This window comes from Lepus europaeus, chromosome 4, assembly GCF_033115175.1.
Source record: "Lepus europaeus isolate LE1 chromosome 4, mLepTim1.pri, whole genome shotgun sequence".
NCBI classification, from domain to species: domain Eukaryota; kingdom Metazoa; phylum Chordata; class Mammalia; order Lagomorpha; family Leporidae; genus Lepus; species Lepus europaeus.
The window spans coordinates 91,540,627-91,553,163 of NC_084830.1; positions in this window are offsets into that span (position 1 = coordinate 91,540,627).

The following is a 12,537-nucleotide window of genomic DNA, read 5'->3' on the forward strand; positions in this document are numbered from 1 at the left end:
AGCTTCTGTAGATATTGGTTAGATCCATTTAGCCCATAGTGAAAATTAGCTCTATTTTTTCCTTGTTAATTTTCTTTCTAGTTGATCTGTCCATTGATGAAAGTGGGTGTTGAAGTCCTCCATTATTATTGCATTGGAGTCATATGTTTCTTTTCAATATTTATCTACACAAATTCTGATCCAAATTCAGCTTTCAAGTACAAACTTTTTTAATTTTTTAAATGAATTTTAGTTTTTATTTTAAAGGCAAAGAAATCAAGATTGAGGCAGAGAGAGATCTCCATTCTCTGTTCACTCCTCAAAACCCTGCAAGAGTTAGGGCTGGCTTGGCCAAAGCCACTAATCAGGATCTCCCATGTGGGTGGCAGGACTCCAAGTAATTGAACCATCATCTGCTGCCTCTCAGAGGCACATTAGCAGGAAGCTGGAAATGAAAACAGAGTAGCTGGGATTTGAACCCAGGCACCATACTCAGCCTCATCTCTATGCTTTCACTACAGCATAGTACTTAGAGAGCTGCCTCTTAAACCCTTCATGGCCATTCTTAATGTTCCAATGTTTTTAATGCTCTAATGAACACTAAAAGTGATTTACAGATTAAATCACACACTGTGTCCCTGTTTATTCTTGCATTCTAGTTTTTTTTAAAAAAGTTTTTTTTTTATTTCTTTATTTAAGGGGTAGAGTTACAGAGAGAGAGAGAGAGAGAGAGAGAGAGGTCTTCCTTCGTTGGTTCACTCCCCAGATAGCCGCAATAGCCAGAGCTGCGCCAATCTGAAGCCAGGAGCCAAGTGCTTCTTCCAGGTCTCTCATGCAGGTGCAGGGGCCCAAGCACTTGGGCCATCTTCTACTGTTTTCCCAGGCCACAGCAGAGAACTGGATTGGAAGAGGGACAGCTGGGACTTGAACCAGCACCCATATGGGATGCCGGCGCCACAGGCAGAGGATTAACCTACTGCACCACAGCACTGGCCCCACATTCTAGTTTTAATGTTAGCTTCTCTTTTCATTAAACTTGTAAGCTCTTAAAAATAGGCTTGTTTCTTTTTACTTTTTTAAGATTTATTTTTATTAACTTAAGAATTACAGAGAGAGATCATCCATCTGCTGGTTCACTTCCCCAAATGGCTGCAATGACTGGGACTGGACCAGGCTGAAGCTAGGAACCAGGAGCTTCTTCTGGATCTCCCACATTGATCTAGGGGCCTCCACTGCTTTCCCATGCACATTAGCAGGGAGCTGGATCAGAGGTGGAGCAGCTGGGACTCAAACCAGTGCCCAGTTTTAGCCATTGTTTTTTAACAATGCAAGATAAAGATATAAAGAAAACAACAAATTTCCTATAAAAAAGCAATAACAAATTATAATGTATAATAATAAAAGTATTCAATTCATAATATCAAAGCAATGATATAGATAGGGATGTAACTAAAAAGAAATATATAACAAAAAAGCAAAACAAAAAAAAAAAAAGAAATTGAGCATTGTTATTGTAGGAACCTTGACATACTAAAGAGTCAATGCTCCCCAAATTAATCTATCAATCTACAACAATTCCCCAAAGACTCCACATTTTGATGAATTGTATTTAGCTAATTTAAGAAAGAAAGTTGATGGCAAAAAGAACCTACATACTTTTAGAAAACAAAACTCATATAGTTCTAGCAGATAATTAAGCATTTTGAATTATTCCATAATTATAACAGCATGGTCTTGAACTAGTTATTTAAAATAAGAATAATGAATCAAGAAGCAAAACTAGCATAATAACATTTTAAAATATAGTAATGTAGCATTTTTAATTGATAAACAAATGGGCTCTTCAACACATGATGGACAGCCATATCCCCCACTGTCTTCCTGAACAGAAAAGTCACTATCTGATGGATTAAAATAAGATTAAACATCAGAAAACAAAACCAACAATTCTATTTTCTGACGTTATGGTAATAGCAAAACAATTTGGAAATACCTACTTCATTATCAGGCTAGAAGTAGTTAATTTTATTATATATATTAAGCAATACTGTTAGCCACTAAAAAGAGTAACATAGACTTATTTGTGTTGTGGTACTTCAAAAACTTTGAGGGAAATGGAATTAAAAGAAGTTTATTTTAGTGCAAAATTTTTTCTGGGTCCATACACACTTTTTCATAATATGCATTTCTTGGGACCCTTTTGAAGACCTCTCATATAGGTACAGAGAGAAAGCAAAAAATAAATAAATAAATACATAGACCTATATTATGAACTCATTCATGATTTCATAGTGAGATATACACATGTTTACAAATGTATGGAGAATGAGCCAGCACGCTAGGTAGACACTAAGCAATGACACTCAGTGCCCAGGTTAGGGAGCTAGGAGGCCTTCATGTTTTAGAATTTAATGTTTTCAGGGCCGGTGCTGTGGTATAGCAGGTAAAGCCACAGTCTGCAGGACCGGCATCCCTTATGGGTGCCAGTTCGATTCCCAGCTGCTCCACTTCTGATCCAACTCTCTACTATGGCCTTGGAAATTAGTAGAAGATGGCCCAAGTTTTGGGCCCATGCATCCACGTAGAAGACCTGGAAGAAGCTCCTGACTCCTGACTTCAGATCGGCGCAACTCTGGCCTTTGTGGCCTTCTGGGGAGTGAACTAGCACATGGAAGACCTCTCTCTCTCTCTGCCTCTAACTCTCTGTAACTCTGCCTTTCAAATAAATACATAAATCTTTAAAAGAAATGATAAGGAAGTAATTTTTTTCTTTTTATTTTAATTAATTTTTAAAGGTTTATTTTGTTCACTCAAAAGGCAGAGTGACAGAAAGAGGGAGAGACACACAGAGAGCGAGAAACCTTCCATCAGTTGTTTCACTCCCCATATGGCTACAACAGGCAGGGCTGGGCCAAGCAGAAGTCAGGAACCAGGAATTCCATCCAGGTCTCTGACATGGGTGGCAGGGGTGCAAGCACTTGGACCATTATTTGCTATCTTCCCAGGTGCATTAGCAGGAAGCTGAATTGGAAACAAAGCATCTAGAACTTGAACTGGTTGATAGAGAATGGCAGCATTACAAGTGGTGACTTAATTTGCTGTGCTACAATGCCAGCTCCTATTTTTATTTATTTGAAATGTAGAAAAATGGATAAACACAGAAACAGAGAGGAAAAGAGAGAGAGAAGGAAAAAGAGGAATCTTCCACCTACTAGTTCTCTCCAAAGTGTCCACCACAGTCAGACCTGGTCCAATCCAAAACCAGGAGACAGGAACTCAATTTGGGTCTCCCACATGGACAGTTAGGACTTGGCCATCACGTGCTACTGCCCAAGGCACACATTAGCTGGAAGTTGGAACCAAGAGCAGAGCCAGGACACAAACTCAGGCCCTGTGATGTGGGGTGTAAATGTTCCAGGGGCTTCTTAACTGCTGCACTAAATGCCACAGCTTTCACCACAGTCTTCCTGGGTCTGCATTAGCAAGAAGCTGGAGTCAGGAACCAGAGCTAGCATTTGAACCCAGATACTCTGATGTGGGATGTGAGCATCCTCATTGGTGTCTTAACCACTAGGCCAAAACCCCACCCTAAGAAGAGGCCATTTAGACACACAAAGACACCAGGGACGTATGTTCACCAAGGAATGACCACAGGCTAGTCAAGAAGGACACAGTGAGAAAGCAGCCATCTGCAAGTCAAGGAGAGAGGTCCCAGAAGAATAACCTTGATCTTCGACTTCCAGGCTCTGAAACAGAGAAAATAAATTATTGTGCTGTAGCCACCCAGACTGCGGTATCTTCATGTGGCAGCCACAGCAGAGTAAGATGCACAGTAAGGCTTGAAGGGAGGTTCATACCCACTAAACAGGGAGCTTACCCTAGAGTTCTGGGGTGAGAAAAGGAAAAGAGACCAAAAGGTGAACTTTATGTGTTTTTGTATTGCTAGAAATATTTGGAGCAGACACTGACTTCCTTCATCGGAAGGAAGGGAGAGAGGGAGGGGAGAGGAAGGGAGAGAGGGAGAGAGGGAGAGAGAGAGAAAAAGATATATCAGCCACACTGACGCAGGCAAGAGGTAGCACTGGCAGGGAGGAGCTGAGCTTTGGCAGCCCCAGCCTGCATTACAGCCTGGCCATGCTGCCCAAAGCCACCCCTTCTGTGCACCACCAAAACTCCCTTTCCATGAACTATCCCAATTCTCTCTCTTTCTTTCTTGTTTAAACAATTTATTTATTTGAAAGGCAGAGTTACAGAGAGAGAAGGAGAGAAAGAAAAAGAGATCTTCCATCTACTAGTTTGCTCCCCAGATGACCACAACAGCCATGGCTGAGTCAGGCCGAAGCCAGGAACCTGGAATTCTATCAGTGTCTCCCATATGGATGGCAGGAGCCCAAGCATTGCCATCTTCTATTGCTTTCCCAGGTGCAATAGCAGTGAGCTGGCTTGAAAGTGGAGCAGCCTGGACTTGAACCAGCACACATATGGAATGTCAGCATAGCAAGCAGCAGCCCAACATGCTACAACACAATGCCACCCTCAAATATCCCTTTCAGAGCACTGTCCCAAGTCCTTTCCATTCACCGCCCAAACTTCCCTTCCATGTGGTGGAAGACCACAACTTCCACAATTTTGCGACTCAAAACTAGCACCAGCTAAAACCATCTGGTATGACTGCAGTCTGTGTCCCCACAATGACCATTAGATTATTATAATATCATTATAATAAAGTCATCAAGACTAAGGCCAGAATTGTGGCACAGTGTATAAAGCCACCACCTGAGATGCCAACATCCTATGTGAGTGCCAGTTTGTGTCCTGGCTACTTCACTTCTGAACCAGTTCCCTAACATGCATGGAAAACCAGCAGAAGATGGCCCAAGTGTTTGGGACCCTGCCATTCACATGCAAGACCTCGATGAAGATCCTAGCTCCTGGCTTCAGCCTGGTCAGCACTGGCTTTTGCAGCCATTTGGAGAGTGAACCAGCAGATGGAAGATCTGTGTGTGTGTGTGTGTATGTGTTTCTCTCTGTAACTGGTTTTCAAAAGAAATGAATTTTTTTAAAAAATTACTGTGACTGGGGCCAGCACTGTGGTGTAGTAGGTAAAGCCGCAGCATGCAATGCTGGCATTCCATATGAGTGCCGGTTCGAGTCCCGGCTGCTCCACTTCCCATCCAGTTTTCTATATTGCTGCGCCCACAGCTGTTGTAACACCTGCGTAGCAAACTTTTGTTACGTCAGGGGTTCACGCTGCAGGGACGAGGTGAGAACCCTGTGGGGTGTGGCCTCGGCGGCTCCTGTGCAGCCCAAGGTTGTAAAAAACTTTCGGTGCACGTAATGAGAAGTGAAAGGCCTAATTACTGCTGGTTAATAAAGCAATGTGTCTCAACATTAATAGTGATTTTGTATTTAGTAGTTATGCCACGTAGTGCGTTAGGACAAGTGCACCATGATTAGAAACAAAGGAGTCAAGTAGTGCCAATAAGCATTTCACAAAAATCAACAAAAAGCACTTTAGACTTTGGCCCACCAGTCATTAGGGCAATTTACGAGGAGGCATTAAACACTGACAAAAAACAGCACACCCTAGACAAGATAAAACAAAGGGAGCTGAGGTGTTAGCTTTAGAGAGCTGAGGTGTGATTTAGGTTCTGGGTTATCAAGTTTAAGCAGCATGGGGATGAGAAAGCTACATTCAATCTTACATAGGTGATATATGGACTTAGGCTAACAAGCACCACCATCTGATAACTCCCCTGTCCCAGGTTCTCCTAATGAGAGGTTAACTAGTAACCTGACCTTTACCTTTTCTTAAAAGTAGGACTGCGAATCATCACCACAACGTCTCCCTGTGTCTCTTGTAAAGTTAATCATGTAACCCCATTAGCCTTAACAAGTTTTTGTAATCTTGGAATTTCTTTTGTCTTCAGCAATGTAAGCTTCCCTATATAAACTCTGGTTTTCCCGCCAATAAACTGCAGGCAGACAACTGCAGGCAGACAACTGCAGCTACAGCATACTCAAAAAGTGTGTGTCTGTCTGTCATTCCCCTCGCCGATTTCTGTTCCTCCTGTGCTTTCGCCCCTCGTTCTCCCTCGGGTCTGGTGTCTACGCGAGAGCCGGTCCGCGGCAGGTGGCGCCCGAACAGGGACCTGAAGGACAGGTAATCTTTTTCTTTCTTTTTCTTCAGGAATAAGAAACGGCTTTTACCAGGATTCTGCAGATCCGCCAGTAAAGGCTTACTGGTTAAGTGTAAATAATCATTGTAAAGGGGAATCATGGGGCATGCTTTAACCAAAAAAGAAAAAATGCTAGTTGTCATGCTACGGAAAATGCTGACTAAATCTGGATTTCCTGTCTCGGTAAAAACAGTAAAAACTTTTACTTCTTTTCTCAGAAGGGTTAGTCCTTGGTTCCTGGAGGGAGGCTCTTTAGTCTTAGAGGATTGGAAAAAGGTTGGCAAAGAAATGCGTACGTATGTGCAAAACCAAGGGGAAAATACCTTGCCCCCACAAGCATATCAACTTTGGTACCTAATTAAAGAACTTTTGGCAGAAACCACGCCATTTGAAGGCTTGTGCCGTGAGACAGCCTCTGATATAGGAGAAGCTACAGGTTATAAAATATCGGACTGTGCTCCAGGGGGTCCCAGGCAGTGTATTCCTTTGATGGCTTCTGCACCTCCTATGGTGTATAATGCCATAAAAAAGGATGAAAAGAAAGATGATGATTATAGCGAGGTAGATTGGAAGGAATTGGAGGACGAAGAACGAGAGGAGGACGAGGAGGATAATTATAGAGACCACCATAGGCCTCCTCCTGTTCCTATGCAATCTATGATGAGGAAGCCTCCTAAGCCTAGAAGGTGCCCTCCTCCATTACCCCCTCCTCCAATGGGCTTTAAAGGTGCCATAGCTGAGGCTTGGAAAAATGGGGATGTTGCCTTTGGCATCTTTCCTGTTGTGGAAACCTCTGAAAATGAAGAACCTATCTGGGAGCCCTTACCTTTGAAAACGCTCAAAGAACTGCAGAGCGCAGTAAAAACTAGTGGTGCTACCGCGCCTTACACTTTACAAATTGTGGACATGATAGCCAGCTTATGGCTGACCCCTTATGATTGGATGCAAACAGCTAAGGCCACTCTTAATCCTGGGGATTTTATCCTTTGGAGAACGGAGTATGAGGATAAGTGTAAGAAAACTATTGACCAAAGTAACAAGAAAAGAGGTCCTAAGCCTACATTGTCTATGCTTATGGGGTCAGGGGAATATGCCCCCTTAAATGCTCAGCAAAAAATTCCAAAAGACATTTTAAAAATAATAACAAACAATGCAATATACGCTTGGCGTAACATTCCCCCTACAGGAACCAAACCAGGAACATTGGCAGGTATTAGACAGGGAACGGAAGAGCCTTATCAGGATTTCATTTCCAGATTGGAAGAAGCAGTAACTAGGATGCTGCCCCCTTCTGAGGGGACAGACATGCTCTTAAAACACTTGGCTTGGGAAAATGCTAATCCACTGTGTCAGGATTTAATTCGGCCTATTAGAAAGACAGGAGCTATTCAAGATTATGTAAAAGCATGTTTAGATGCCTCACCAGCTATAGTCCAGGGAATGGCCTATGCTGCAGCTATGAAAGGTCAGAAGTTTAGTGCATATGTTAAGAAAACATACGGAGGAGGCGCCAAATCATCATCCATGGATGTTTGCTATAATTGTGGCCAACCAGGGCATATGCAGAGGGAATGCAAACATTCAAAAGAAGGCTCAAAGAAGCAAGGGCCGCCGGGGCTGTGTCCTCGGTGTAAGAAGGGAAAACATTGGAAAAATGAGTGTAAATCCAAGTTCCATAAAGATGGGACTCCTTTAAATAAGGAAAAAGAGAAACAGGAGGAAGCAAAAAACTAGATGAGGGGCGGTCTCCTAGCCCCACTCCAAAGGGAGAGGAGTCAGCAGGGCAGAAACAGCAATTAAACCCTGAAGCCCCGGAATTTACGGTGCATGATTTGCCTAGGGCAACACCGGGTAGTGCAGGGCTGGATTTAGCTAGCTCAAAAGACATTATAGTGTCTAAGTGGGACGGAGTAACTTTAGTGCCCACTAATGTAAAAGGAACTTTGTTGCCTCAGACAGTCGGATTAATAATTGGCAGAAGTTCAAATTATGCAAAAAATTTTGAAGTGCTTCCTGGTGTCTTAGACGCGGACACTGAAGCAGACATAAAGATAATGATCAGACCTTTAAAAGAGACAATTCAAATTCACAAAGGACAAAGGATAGCTCAATTATTATTATTACCTTATATAAACCTGCCAAACAAAATTTTACAAAAAAACAGGGGCCAAGGCCAGTTTGGCAGCACTGATGAGGGTGTATTTTTGATGCAAGATCTTGGCCAGCGTCCATTCAAAGTCGTGTATCTCAATGGCAAAAAATTTAAAGGGCTCCTTGACACCGGAGCAGATAGAACATGTATAGCTTCCTCGGATTGGCCTTCAGCTTGGCCAGTGCATAGGACAGGTTCATCATTATTAGGCTTGGGGACAGCTAATGGTGTCCTGCAAAGTTCAGCAATGTTAAAATGGACTTGTGAAGGTAAGGAAGGTTATATACAGCCTTATGTTCTTCCCTCTTTACCATTTACACTATGGGGAAGAGATTTCTTGGACGCAATGGAAGTTAGGTTGGTAACAGCAGATAATTTAAATGAACAGCATTTTTTATAGGGGCCACTGCAGAAAATCTTTTTGCAGATAAAATTCAGTGGCTGACTCAAGAACCTGTGTGGGTGAGTCAGTGGCCCCTTACGGAAGAAAAAATACAGGCTCTTGAGCAGCTAGTACAAGAACAACTAGAAAAAGGGCATTTAGTAGAATCAAAAAGTCCTTGGAATACACCAGTATTTGTTATAAAGAAAAAATCAGGTAAATGGAGGCTCTTACAAGATTTAAGAGCCGTTAATGCAGTTATGAGGGACATGGGTCCTCTGCAACCTGGACTGCCATCTCCGGTTGCTGTTCCTAAAGGATGGAAAGTCATTATTATAGATCTACAAGATTGTTTCTTTACCATAAAATTGGATCCTGCAGATTGTGAGCATTTTGCTTTCAGTGTGCCATCATCAAATTTTAAGCAACCTTATAGAAGGTATCAGTGGGTCACTTTACCACAAGGGATGAAAAATTCTCCTACATTATGTCAAAAATTTGTAGACAAGGCTATGCAAGTTATAAGGAAAAAATATGCTACTGCATATATAATTCATTATATGGATGATATATTATTGGCTCATGAAAATTCTGCTATATTAGATAATTTGTTGTATGATACTATTCAAACTTTAACTGCTCATGGCTTGGTTATTGCTCCTGATAAAGTGCAGAGAGATCGACCTCTAAATTATTTGGGTCAAATTATAAAGGATGATTATATTATTTCACAAAAAGTTACAATAAGAAGGAATAGGTTAAAGACATTAAATGATTATCAAAAATTATTAGGAGACATTAATTGGTTAAGACCTCATTTAAAAATAACCACAGGGGAATTGAGTCCCTTATATTCTATCTTGCATGGGGATTCAGATCCAAAGTCACTTAAAATTATGACCCCGGAAGCTTTACAGGCTTTACAGTTAGTTGAAGAGGCATTATCAAAAGCAAGAGTGCATCAGGTAAATTATACTAAGCCATGGAGTCTGTTAATATTTTCCACAGCTTATACGCCTACAGCTTGCCTATGGCAGGAGGGAGTCTTGGAGTGGCTTCACTTGCCTCATACACAGACAAAAATGCTTGCAGATTATCCTTATTTATGTGCTTTACTAATTACCAAAGGTAGAGCTCGCTCTAAAGAATTGTTTGGCAAGGAGCCAGCCACTATTGTCACACCATACAATAAAAGTCAAGTAGAGGAGCTAATGCAAAATAATGAAAATTGGGTCATAGCGCTGCAAAACTATGCAGGGCAGATAAAATATCATTATCCAAAACATCCTATTATAGAATTTGCAAGACACGTAGAATTGGTATTTCCAGTCTGGTTTTCGCCACAACCCTTAGCTAAAGCTCAAAATATTTTTACTGATGGGTCATCTTCAGGTTGTGCCGTGGTTTATTCTAAAGAGCACGGTGTGTATGTTGAGAGTGGTGAAAAAACCTCTGCCCAGCAGGCGGAAATAAAAGCAGTCATTTTGGCCTTTACAAAATTTTCACAACCATTTAACCTTTATTCAGATTCTAAATATGTGGTTAATTTATTTCCGGCTCTAGAGACAGCTCTCTTATCAGGAAAATCACCCATTCTTACTTTATTAAGACAATTACAAAAGTTAATCAGGGAAAGAACGGCAAAGTTTTACATAGCACATATAAGGGGCCATAGTAAATTGCCAGGGCCTCTGGCAGAAGGAAATGCCATAGCAGATATGCATACCCAGTCTATTGTAGCTACAGTGCAGGAGGCATTAGAGAGTCATAACATTCATCACCAAAACGCAGCCTCTTTGCGAAAAATGTTCTCTATTACTAGAGAACAGGCAAGACAGATTGTAAAACAATGTACTCATTGTCCCCCCGTATATCATCCTCCAAAGATGGGTGTAAATCCCCGAGGTTTAAAAGCTAACATTATTTGGCAGATGGATGTAACTCATGTGTCTTCTTTTGGTAAGTTGGGATATGTGCATGTGACTGTTGACACTTTTTCTCATTTTGTGCATGCTTCTGCTAGAACGGGAGAAGCAGTAAAAGATGTTATTCAACATCTAATTCAGTGTTTTCAAATTATGGGCATTCCTTCTCAAATAAAAACTGATAATGGACCAGCTTATATCTCTAAAGCATTTGCAAATTTTTGTGCCCAATGGCACATAACTCATATTACAGGAATTCCTTATAATCCTCAAGGACAGGCAATCATTGAAAGAGCTCATCAAACATTAAAATTACAATTGGAGCGTCTTCAAACTGCAAATTCTTATTTCTCACCTCATCATGTACTGTCTCATTCATTGTTTGTTTTAAATCATTTAAATGCTGATGAAAAGGGCCTTACAGCAGCCCTACGACACTGGGACAGGGAGGTTTATAAGACCCCCCTGCCCAAAGTACTCTGGAAAGACCTCTTAACAGGAATGTGGAAAGGTCCGGATGTGCTAATCACCTCGGGAAGAGGCTATGCTTGTGTTTTTCCACAGGATGCAGACTCTCCTGTCTGGATCCCAGATAGGCTCATCAGGGAGGCCCCCGGCACAGCGCCGCAAGCAGCGACGCTGGAAGAAGCAGAGAAAACGCATGGAACATCAGATGAAGAAATTGGAAATAGTCCAGCAGAGGCAGAAAATCACTTGGACGATGATCCGTCATCTAGCTCGACAAGCCAAGGAACTTCTCGCTGAACAAAAGAAGCCTCGTACAACCTCTTATCTTTTTGTGGCTTTTCTTGCCTTGGTTTCAACTCCAAAAACTGAGGGGACTTCATATTGGGCTTATGTTCCTAATCCTCCCATTGTACAGCCTGTGGGGTGGTTGGATAGGGAACCCGTAAAAGTGTTAACAAATGATTCATTGCGGTTAGGCGGCATACAGGACTCTAACGCAAGAGTCTCCTCCTCCTCTATAATTTCCTTTGAAGGGAGAGCAGACTCATTGCCAATTTGTCTTACGCTGCAAGGTAAAGCTACTAATGGTTGTCTCACCACGAGCTATAAAACTTTCCTAACTGACATTCCAGACCACGACAATCCCGGTAAACGGTGGGTCTGGGAAACACAAATTCAAACATTAGGGGCTCAGGCTCCTTATTTCAATGACAGCTTTACACATGTTCCAGAGATTGATCTGCCACTCACGCCATGTGTAAAAAAGTATCAAAACCCAGATAAGACGTGGTTATCGTCTTTAACTAAATTCCCAACCTGGTTATCTTGTGGATTTTCTGTTGCTGCTTGGTATCAACCTGAGGGTGGTGACATAACAATTTGGGACTTTTCTAATTCAAATCCTGGGGATGGAAATTATGAAAAGTACTTAAAAGAAAAGAGTAATAAATTTCATAATTATGCTTATCTTAAACCGGGAAAACCTTTACGGCGATGGTTTTCTCCTGGCTTTGTAGAACCTACTTGGTTTGCAACAAAGGATAATGTAACTCGTAAACATACTGATTTATTTCGCTTAACAGCTGCTACAAATATGTTGTTAGAAAAACAACCCAATCAAACTTTTTCACAGCCTATTACGGTTAAAGCATGTGTAGCTTATCCTAGTGCTATCTTGTTAGCTCAAACTGAAGCTGTAAAAATAACAAAAGAAGGTCGCTCATATAAAATTACTTGTGCTGCATGTAAAATGACAAATTGTATTACTTCTGCTGAGCCTAAAAATTTTACTACCATACTGTTGGTGCGTAGACCGCCGTTTGTGCTGCTACCTGTTGAATTAGGAGAAGAGAATTGGTACGATAATTCTGCTTCACAAGTATTAGATCTGTTAAGTGGGCTTTTACGTCCGAAACGCTTTGTTGCTGCCTTGATCTTAGGAATTACTACTTT